Below are 10,801 nucleotides of genomic sequence, written 5' to 3'. Positions count from 1 at the left end.
CTCCAAGCTGTTTTGTGGGAGCGGTCCATTGGGAGGTTGAGCAGCAGGTTAAGAGGGCCCTTTCCCGTTGTCCCCGTCCAGAGATCGGACCACCTAACTCTTTGTTCGTTCCCGAGAACGTTAGGTCTCAGGTGCTGCAGTGGGGGCACTCCTCCAGATTGGCCTGCCATCCTGGGGCTGCACGCACACTTGAGCTCATTCGACAGCGGTTCTGGTGGCCCACGCTGGTCCGTGACACCAATCAGTTTGTGGCAGCGTGCTCTGTCTGTGCCCGAGGGAAGGCCTCGCACCAACGGCCCGCTGGCTTGCTGAACCCTCTCCCCATTCCCTCAAGGCCGTGGTCTCACATCGCGGTGGATTTTGTCTCTGGTCTGCCTCCTTCTGCAGGTAACTCTGTCATCCTTACTATTGTCGATCGTTTTTCTAAGGCTGTGCATTTTGTACCACTGTCGAAGCTCCCTTCTGCTCTGGAGACTGCTGAGCTCTTGGTTCATCATGTTTTTCGTCTCCATGGTATCCCCATGGACATCGTTTCTGATCGGGGACCCCAGTTTGCTTCCCAGGTTTGGCGAGCGTTCTGTGGCGCATTGGGGGCGAGGGTTAGTCTATCATCTGGGTACCATCCTCAGTCGAACGGCCAGACAGAACGGGCCAACCAGGACCTGGAGGCCGCTTTAAGATGTGTGTGTGCACGTAACCCATCCTCTTGGAGTGTTCAGCTACCGTGGGTGGAGTACGCTCATAACAGTCTCTCCACATCTGCTACTGGTATGTCGCCATTCATGGTTATGTATGGTTTTCAACCCCCTTTGTTCCCTTCCCAGGAGGTTGATGTGTCCGTCCCTTCTGTTCAGGAACACTTGCGACGTGTTCGCAGAGTGTGGCTGGAGGCTCGGGCTGCGTTAGTTAGGTCCGCTGCCCGGAACAGACTGTTGGCGGACCGTCGGCGTTCGCCCGCTCCTAATTATCAGCCTGGGCAGATGGTGTGGTTATCCACCAGGGACCTGCCTTTGCAGGTAGATTCCCGTAAGCTGGCCCCTCGTTTCATTGGTCCTTTTCCAGTGGTCAGAATCATTAACCCCTCGGCTGTGCGCCTTAAGCTCCCAGACTCCCTTAAGGTACGCCCCACGTTTCACGTGTCCCTCTTAAAGCCAGTCACCTCTTGTGCACTTGGTCCTCCAGCTGAACCTCCTCCTCCCCCCCTGGTCGTGGATGGCCATCCTGCTTTCTCAGTTGATCGGATTCTGAATGTCAGACGTCGTGGCAGGGGTTTCCAGTATTTGGTTGACTGGGAGGGTTATGGGCCGGAGGAGCGTTCTTGGGTTCCACGTCGGTTTATTCTGGACCATGCCCTCATCACCGACTTCTACAGAACCCACCCTAACAAGCCGGGTGGGCCGCCTAAAGGCGGTCGTCGGAGGGGGGGTACTGTCACACCTGGTTCGTAACTCACCTGTGTTCCATCTTCCCTTGATTGCCCCGTTAGTTTAAATACCTAGTCTTCTCCGCCTTTCTTTGCTCGTGTGTTAATGTATTTGTTATGCCTGTTTGGTTCACGACCTGGATCCTGACCCTTGATGTTTTGTGGATTATTTTCAGTTCTTGGATTACCTTGATTTTTTGTTCCGATTCTGCAGGCCGACTTCCCTGCTCACCAGGCCAGGTTTTTCCTCAGTGTGAGATTTTCTGTTAACTAATAAACTGTTGTTTGAACTAAGAGTTCTTGTCCTCCTGACTCTGTGACCGCACCGGGGCCCGCACTTCATTACGGTGTGACAAGACTAAATTATGTGCAATTATTAAAGACTTATTAAAGAAAGCAGAGGACGATCTCTCTCGTTGGAAGTCCTTACCTATATCACTTATGGGGAGAGTTACAACCATTAAAATGATGATACTACCAAAAGTTAACTATTTGTTCTCAATGATCCCCATAAAACCATCTGCTACTTGGTTTAAGTTACTAGATTCATGCATCTCCAAATTTCTGTGGAAAAACAAACCACCACGTATTAGTTTAAAAACCCTACAGAAGACCAAGGACTGTGGTGGATTAGATTTACCTCATTTTCAGCACTATTCCTTAGCCAATAGGTTACAGTATATATCAAAATGGTTTAAACCTAGCCCAATAGATGAACCATGGATAAATATAGAACAAGCATTGTGTGATAATCTGGAAATCTCTGACCTGCCACTTATTAGTCAAAATATTTACATCAAAAGCGGAAGCGGAGGTGTTCGGCTGCAAGAAGGTGTGAACGTCCGACCAAAGTTTGTAAAAACCAGTTAAAAGGTTCCAATATCCAACCAAACATAATCAAAAGCGGGAGCAGAGCTGTTCGACTGCAAGTAGGTGTGAATGTCAGATCATAATTTGCAAAAAGCTGATGAGAAAGGGTGAGAATGCCCGACTATACACCATCAAATGCGGGAGCGGAAGTGTTCGGCTGTGAATAGGTGTGAATGTCCGACCATAATTGCTGAAAAATGTTTAAGAAAAGGTGCGAATGCCCAACCATACATCATCAAAAGCAGGAGTTTATGTGTTCGGCTACAAGGTTTGAATGTCCTACCATAGTTTGTAAAAGGCGGGTAAGAAAAGGTTCGAATGCCCGAACATACACCATCAAAAGAGGGAGCGGAGGTGTTCCGCTGTAAGAAGGTGTGAATGTCCGACCATAGTTGGTAAAAAGCGGGTAAGAAAAAGTTCGAATGCCCGAATAAACACCATCAAAAGCAGAAGCGGAGGTGTTCAGCTGTAAGAAGGTGTGAAAGTCCCACCAAAGTTTGTAAAAAGCAGTTAAGAAAAGGTTCGAATATCTAACCAAACATAATCAAAAGCGGGAGCAGAGCTGTTCGACTGCAAATAGGTGTGAATGTCAGATCATAATTTGCAAAAAGCTGATGAGAAAGGGTGAGAATGCCCGACTATACACCATCAAATGCGGGAGCGGAGTTGTTCGGCTGTGAGTAGGTGTGAATTTCCAACCATAATTGCTGAAAAATGTGTTAGAAAAGGCTAGAATGCCGGTCCATACATCATCAAAAGCGGGAGAGGTGGTGTTCGGCTGCAAGTAGGTGTGAATGTCCAGCCATAATTACTCACAAACGGGTAAGAAAAGGTAGTATTGCCAGACCATACATGATCAAAACAGGGGGCGGAGGTGGTTCAGCTGCAAGAAGGTGTGAATGTCCGACTAAAGTTTATAAAAAGCAGGTAAGACAAGGTGCGAATGCCCGACAATGTAAGATCAAAAGAGGGAGCGGAGGTTTTCGGCTGCAAGAAGGTCTGAATGTCCACCCATAATTCCTGAAAAATGGGTAAAAACAGGGTGCGAATGCCAGACCATACATCATCAAAAGCAGGAGTGGATGTGTTCGGCAACATGAAGGTTTGAATGTCCATCAATAATTGCTTTAAAACATGAAAGAAAATTTTCGAATATCAAACCGCACATGATCATAAGCGGGAGAGGAGGTGTTCCGCTGTAAGAAGGTGTGAATGTCCGACCATAGTTGGTAAAAAGCGGGTAAGAAAAGGTTAAAATATCCGACTGTACACAATCAATAGTGGGAGCGGAGTTGTTCGGCTACAAGAAGGTGTGAAAGTCCCATCATGGTTTGTAAAAAGCTTGTAAGAAAAGGTTCGAATGGCCGAATATATACCATCAAAAGTGGAAGCGGAAGTGTTCGGTTGCAAGAAGGTGTGAACGTCCGACCAAAGTTTGTAAAAAGCAGTTAAGAAAAGTTTCGAATATCCAACAAAACATAATCAACAGCTGGAGCGGAGTTGTTCGGCTGTGAATAGGTGTGAATGTCCGACCATAATTGCTGAAAAATGTGTTAGAAAAGACTAAAATGCCGTACCATACATCATCAAAAGCGGGAAAAGTGGTGTTCGGCTTCAAGTAGGTGTGAATGTCCAGCCATAATTACTCACAAACGGGTAAGAAAAGGTAGTTTTGCCAGACCATACATGATCAAAAAAGGGAGCGGAGGTGGTTCAGCTGTGAGGTGTGAATGTCCGACTAAAGTTTGTAAAAAGCGGATAAGACAAGGTGCGAATGCCCGACAATGTATGATCAAAAGAGGGAGCGGAGGTTTTCGGCTGCAAGATCTGAATGTCCAACCATAATTTGTAAAAACCGGGGAAGAAAAGACTCGAAAGCCCGACTATACACCATCAAAAGCGGGAGCGGTGTTCAGCTGCAAGAAGGTCTGAATGTCCCACCAAAGTTTGTAAAAAGCAGTTAAGAAAAGGTTCGAATATCTAACCAAACATAATCAAAAGCGGGAGCAGAGCTGTTCGACTGCAAATAGGTGTGAATGTCAGATCATAATTTGCAAAAAGCTGATGAGAAAGGGTGAGAATGCCCGACTATACACCATCAAATGCGGGAGCGGAGTTGTTCGGCTGCAAGTAGGTGTGAATGTCCAGCCATAATTACTCACAAACGGGTAAGAAAAGGTAGTATTGCCAGACCATACATGATCAAAACAGGGAGCGGAGGTGGTTCAGCTGCAAGGTGTAAATGTCTGACTAAAGTTTGTAAAAAGCGGGTAAGACAAGGTGCGAATGCCTGACAATGTATGATCAAAAGAGGGAGCTGATGTTTTCGGCTGCAAGAAGGTCTGAATGTCCAACCATAATTTGTAAAAACCGGGGAAGAAAAGGCTCGAAAGCCCGACTCATGTATACTGAGGATGGGAGACAAATTAAATGTTTTTATTTAATTTGTTGGCTTCCTTAGCTGGGGCAACTTTTTTGAACTGGCATTGTATAAATTGCTCTAATCCGTGTAATTATGAATTTGATTAGATTTTAATATTAATGTATTAATATAGGCTTGAATTGGACTATTTCTGCCTATATCTTTCCTTTTTGACACTCTCTCCCCTGTGTTTCCCTATTCCAACAGGTATCCTTTGAATGGTGTTATGGTGTTTTTCCCCCCTCTTTTCTGTCCTCTCAAACCCCAGCTGGTCGAGGCGGATGGCCACCCTTCCTGAGTCTAGTTCTGTCAGAGGTGTCACACCTGGTTCGTAACTCACCTGTGTTCCATCTTCCCTTGATTGCCCCGTTAGTTTAAATACCTAGTCTTCTCCGCCTTTCTTTGCTCGTGTGTTAATGTATTTGTTATGCCTGTTTGGTTCACGACCTGGATCCTGACCCTTGATGTTTTGTGGATTATTTTCAGTTCTTGGATTACCTTGATTTTTTGTTCCGATTCTGCAGGCCGACTTCCCTGCTCACCAGGCCAGGTTTTTCCTCAGTGTGAGATTTTCTGTTAACTAATAAACTGTTGTTTGAACTAAGAGTTCTTGTCCTCCTGACTCTGTGACCGCACCGGGGCCCGCACTTCATTACGGTGTGACAAGAGGTTTCTTCCTGTTAAAAGGGAGTCGTTCCTTTCCACAGTCGCCACAGGCACGCTCAGGACTGGAGATTGGACTGAAGACAAGTTTCGGTGCAATCTGTTGGTTTCCTTAGCTAGGATATTGTTTTTGAATTGGCTCTACGTGAATGAATTGGATTGTTTTAAAATTAATTAATTGGATTTCATTGGATTATGATTACAATGAAATGATTTCCAGTTGGCTTGAATTGGACTATGTTAATTAAGTTCCTTGAGATGACATTTGTTGTAATTTGAAGCTATATAAATAAAACTGAATTGAATTTAAATTAATTCCCTCTCGCCCGATGACTGCTGAGATAGGCTCCAGCCCCCCTGTGACCCTACTGACAGGTTAAGTGGGTATAGAAAATGGATGGATGGACTTAGAGATGGACTCTTAGAGATAAAACTTGTTTTGATTAGGAGCTTGGTAAATAAAACTGACAGGACAAGCCTGCAGCTGCAAGTTCAGCAAATATCCAGTAGGTAGCAGACTAACTCTATAGCAGATGCTTAATTTTTCACAAGAACATCTTGTTTGGTCAGTTAAGTACTGAAAAGTCATTGATTTTGGGCATACTTTAACACGTTAAAGGGGCTTTTGAAACTGTTATTTTTCACACAAAGGATTTTTCTGATGTGAAAGGTTATAGTAGAGGTCGGTTAAAAAACCTTTTTAAAAGAATTTGAGCTCATTCAAGGATAGTATGATGAGGGGCTGATATACTAACCTTTCCATATATATATATATATAATTGTTTCACTGATGTTAATTTGTTTAAAATCTGGTCATTTCTAACATATGTATCGGCCCACAATTTCACAATCGGTGCCTCCAAAATAAGTTCTTTCCTATACTCACATGAGTGAAGTGCACAGTGAATTAGAAGTTACTGAAGTTTATGTGGCCTGTCAGAGGGAGCATCGGGCCCATTATTCATTGTAAATGCCTTGTGATACGTCTTCGTAACACGTTTTATATAGTACAACCTGTCACTAAAGGAGCTCCACAGTTTGTCTGTCGTACTGCTTTGGTGGAGGTTGTGGGCCTTATAAATAAATTATATTCATATATTTATAAATTCTAAAGATATAGTGATTAAAAGAGGTTGACAACGCCACCTAGGTTTGAGAGCCCAAGACTCTAAAGACACGTACAGGTTCTTAATCAAAACAAGGTTTGAGCAGACTTAAAAAAACAGGAGTCTAACTGGTATTTTACAAGATTTATTGTCATAAAATAGGTAACCCAGCCCAAAATCTCCGCCAAGGATCCCACATCCTCTGGATCATCTCACTCTCCAACTCTCTGGGGCAAGTGACAGACATCCAACTCTGGTGGTGGAACAAGCCCTCAGTCACTCCAAAACACAAGAGTGAGGAAATATCAGTACTCACTGGTAGTCCACCTCCACCTCCACGGCCCTTGAAGAAGGCTCCGTACCCCCCATGCTCCCCGGGCGCTGTAATTGGCTGCCCCACTGCTCCAGTGTATGGCATCTGTCTCCATGAGTGTGTCACCCTGTGCATGTGTGTGTTCAACAGGTCCCAACCTGGATAGGTCAAATGCGGAGGAGTAATATTAAATTAAATCATTTTAGTTATTTACATTGATCCTCTATCATTCAAATGGTTATTAGTATGCCATGAGACTAAAGTTAAAGAAAGTTTACCAGTTTTGACAATAATTAAAACCAGATTCATTCTGCGGGAGGCTCCCTGGGGTTATAATTGGAAGACAGTTTCTCCTGAAATGCCTCAAGTCAAGATGAAGCACAGGTCTGCTACTCAGGCTTTGTGGACTCTTCTTTTATAACGAACCATTACACAGAAATCTGTGAAAATGTGGTTCCTCCTCTCCAGTACCCCCGAATAGACCTTACCAGGGAGGCTGAGGAGTGTGATCCCGTTATTCCTGTCTGACACACATATTCTTACAATTTGAATTTATTGATGTCTGTTAAAAATTTGAAATGTGTTTTTATGTCCAACAACGTTCTTTTAAATATTTGATGCTAATGATAAAAGCTCCATGATGTCAGATTTTATGTTCAAAGCAGAACATGTGAAACAGCATAAAAAGTGAATGTTGACTTAACAGCATACATGTGTAACTGTGCTGTCGACACAGTGATGTAAACACCAGATAAAGAGAGAGAATGAGCTTTTTACTGTCGGACTGTGTTGACTAAAGTGAGGACAGAAAACAACAGACTGAGCGAACAAAGAGAAAATCAGGAGCCTGCAGGGAAATCTTGCCCCACAGCTGAAAGTTTCTCCTTTAAACAGAGAAGTTTCAGTATTTTTCTGTTTTCACCACACTGCTGAATGAGTTCAGGTGTTGATGCTGATCAGTGTTTCCTGAATATTTCTGTTCTGTTGAAGAGTACTTTTTGTTGTAAATGATGTTGTCAGATTGGTGAATAAAATCTACTCTTTGTTCCACTGTCTTTATATAGAAAGTCCAAGATCTTTAATCTTTCCCCAGGCAAGAGGAAACATGGCTCTGATGAGGCTAAAGAACACGAGCAACAATTTACTAAAAGTTTATTGAACTTTTTGCATCGTTTCATTCCAACAAATACTCCTGCAGTTAAAGTGTTCCACACATACGTTATCTAACTTTTTAAACAAAATCACATGTATACATATATTTAATTTCTATTGAGAAATGCAGCAGAGCACCAGAGTTTCCTCATGTGTAAGAGGATGGAGGTGTGTTTGATGGGTCAAACACACAAAAAACACCTGGGCAGTCAGATCAAGCAGCTTTAAGCAGCTTGGTGTTTTTACTCTCTTTGGCTCCACTTTCTCAAGATGTCCTCTGCTGCGTCCAGAGTGGAGTCCTCCTGTTAGACACTAATTCGTATGCTGATGTACATTCCAGCTGCCGTGACACTAAACAGGGAAACTCAGCTTATAACAACAGTAAAATCTATTCATGGTTCAAATATTTTGACCTGTTTTGACTCCCCCTGTAAGCATGTAGTGTTCTAACCCTTCACACTGTGCGGTCAATGCTTGTTCCTTTCAAAAAGGAGTGTATCAACTCTATGTAAGCACAGTGCATAAATATGTACAATAAAAGGGGATATCAAACCCTCAACAATATCAAAAATACCTTCTTTGTCTTTGGAAGAATAATTTTTGAAGAAAATGACCTTTTAATTGACAAGCAAAACTGTTTCTTATTTTGATAAAAGAATCCAAACAAGTGCGTAATTATTATTTTTTTTCACGTTTTATTTTATTTAATCACATAAATCAATGTAATAATAATTTGTGAAGGATCTTATTCATATTCTTATTTGAATGACACAATAATGCTCTTAACAGATGTGAGAACAATGCACTGATACTTTCAGTCAGTGCAGTTGTTCAGGATGAAAAGATAGAGCCGTACAAAAGATAGATACATTTGAAGTATTTTTATTGATGTTACTGTAACAGGATGTATAGAGATTTCATTGGTTGACTAGTCTTGTGAGCGAAACTAAACGCTGCTGCTACTTTCTCTCTTGATGTTGTTGTCTTTGTATTGTCTACGATGTTTAGGCGTCATATATTTTTTGAAGCGCCTCCACATTGAAGGCAGCTCTGGTCTTTCTTCTGAGGGGTTAAACTTGTCCACTGCTTGTTCTGGTACTGCAAGTTGAAGAGACAAGTCTTCTGTGGCATGTAAGGGGTTTGATGTTGGAGAGTCCTCTGACTGTTTAGAGGCTGGTTCCATTTCGATGACAATGAAAGTTCTTTCTTGATTTTGCTTTGGAAGTGGTTCCTGGACAACGATCAGTGATGAAATTTCCTCCGTGTCTTGAGGTCCCTGCATGACTTCAGGCTGGTCATTCTTTATAATGGTCTACTCCGTCTTTTTGCTTTTGCGCCGACGCTTTTTAGAGGAAACTTTCTCCTTTGGTGGCTCTGAGACATCTTTTGGTTGTGGGACTAATTCCATTTCGATGTCACTCACCAGCTCTGGGACCACGTCTTGTTGTGGCACTCCAGCCTGATGAGCCAAATCTGATGGAATCACTTCCTGTGAGTCTTCAGAAGCCCTTTCTATTTCCTTTTCTTCCACGGTTTCGAAAATCTTCTCTGGTTCCTGGACGACGAAAGGTGATGAAATGTCCTCCGTGTCTTGAGGTTCCTGCATGACTTCAGGCTGGTTCTTTACAATGGTTTCTGGCATCTTTTTGTTCTTGCGCCGACGCTTCTTTTATGTAACGTTCTCTTTTGGTTGCTCAGAGATCGCTTGTGGTCCTGTTTTGTTGACTCCATCCACTTCTGGATTCGATACTTCCACTTGTGAAGCCAGCTCTTCTACAATTATGTTCTTTGGTCGAAGACATATCTGATCTAAATGGAGTTCTGGGAGGATGTACAGCTCTGTTTTTTCTTCTGGCTTGATGATGACGGATAGAAATACAGCCTTCATAAGTTCTGCCACCTTCTTTTCCTGTGTCTTTGTTTCCTCCTCCTGTGCCTTTAGTTTGGAGGCAAGATCAATATTGGAGGCAGTCTTTTCTTTGAGTTGTTCTTTCAAGCTCTCTACCTCTTTTACAACTGACTGATATTCAGTTTCAGATACTGGTGGTTTCAGTGTTTCAATCAATTCTGCAATTACGTCATTGCATTCCTTGAGCTCCTGCTCACACTTTTCACGGAGATGACGCTCACACGTCAAACAGTTTTCCAGGTCCTTCAGTTTTTCCTCAGAAATGGAGCAGCTATTCTCTGCTGCGACTCTTCTCTCTTTTTCTCGTGTAAGAAAGAAATTCTTTTTCAGTAGCTTAGTCCTGACAATATCCATCCGATGGTATAAATAGTTGATCTTGTCCTTATTATGTTGGTAAGATTCCTGTAATTTTTCTGATCCATAATCTTCGTCGGCAGCAGAGGCATTAGAGGGAATCTCCTCGGTTTGTGAAATTGGAAACTTCCACGTGACGCGACGTACTTTGGAGGCATGGGGATTATCCTGCACAAGCTGGACGTCCTCGGAATGAGTAGTCACAGTCACAGTAGAGACCTGGGATTACTCCTTTTCCAACACGTCCAACATTGCTGATCTGTTGGTGGGTTCCTCCAAATTTTCATTACTGCCAAAAGTAATGTTATATTTGTAGGACGCCTGAGATTGTTCTTTTTCAAACAGGTCATTTTCTAGGCTTGATGTTAAAATTTCTTGCCTGTTGGTGGGTTCCTTATAACTTTCGTTACTGCCAAAAGTAATGTTATATTTGTTGGAGGCCTGGGCTTGTTTGTTGGTTTCTGAATTTGGAAACTTCCACGTGACGCGACGTACTTTGGAGGCCTGGGGATGATCCTGCACCAGCTGGACATCCTCGGAATGAGGAGTCACAGCTGCAGCAGAGACCTGGGATGGTTCTTTTTCCTCT

The sequence above is a fragment of the Leuresthes tenuis genome, unplaced genomic scaffold, assembly GCF_036924035.1.
Source record: "Leuresthes tenuis unplaced genomic scaffold, fLeuTen1.0.hap1 SCAF_17, whole genome shotgun sequence".
NCBI lineage: Eukaryota > Metazoa > Chordata > Actinopteri > Atheriniformes > Atherinopsidae > Leuresthes > Leuresthes tenuis.
Note: the sequence above shows the minus strand (reverse complement) of the source record.